This window comes from Seriola lalandi, unplaced genomic scaffold (genome assembly GCF_002814215.2).
Source record: "Seriola lalandi dorsalis isolate HSWRI2012SDOR001 ecotype SW California unplaced genomic scaffold, Sedor1 jcf7180002054973, whole genome shotgun sequence".
Lineage (NCBI taxonomy): Eukaryota > Metazoa > Chordata > Actinopteri > Carangiformes > Carangidae > Seriola > Seriola lalandi.
Genome location: NW_019525523.1, coordinates 141,973 through 142,439, shown reverse-complemented (window position 1 = coordinate 142,439; position 467 = coordinate 141,973). Strand labels below are relative to the sequence as shown.

Here is a 467-nt window from a genome sequence, read left to right as displayed (position 1 = left end):
GCACAGTCACAGCAATTTCATGATTGTTTTGCTTTTTTTCCATTTAAAATGGGCCTTTTAGCAAAGCAATGTTTTTTATGTTGTTCTTGTTGTTTTAGCAAATAATTGTCACTGAAGAGGTCCATATTGTATATATGCACATGGAAAAACATACATCACCCTGTTATACCTCAGAAATACTCATGGTGTCAGTGTGTACTAGTGAACAAGAAGTCACGGCCATTCTCCACCCTCCAGTGTCAACGAATTTAAATCCTGATTCTACTATTGTGCCGCAGTTCACATAACACGCTTCGTGTATGACTGCATTGTGACGTTTTGTGTTTATTGGAAGAATTCACCGATGCATCGTTAACATGTTTTGACCTGTTTGTTGATAATTTTAATATATACGTGGTTTTTCTCGGAGTAACAATGGAATACAGCAGATTTGAGATTCACTACGGCCTTGCTTTCATTTTTCTTGC

General features: G+C 37.0%; 1 protein-coding gene across 1 annotated transcript in view; it reads left to right on the top strand.

The window, feature by feature from the left end:
* Positions 1–467, top strand: part of LOC111646584 (protocadherin gamma-A4-like) — a 5,072-nt gene that overhangs the window by 1,631 nt on the left and 2,974 nt on the right. The window lies entirely within an intron of this gene.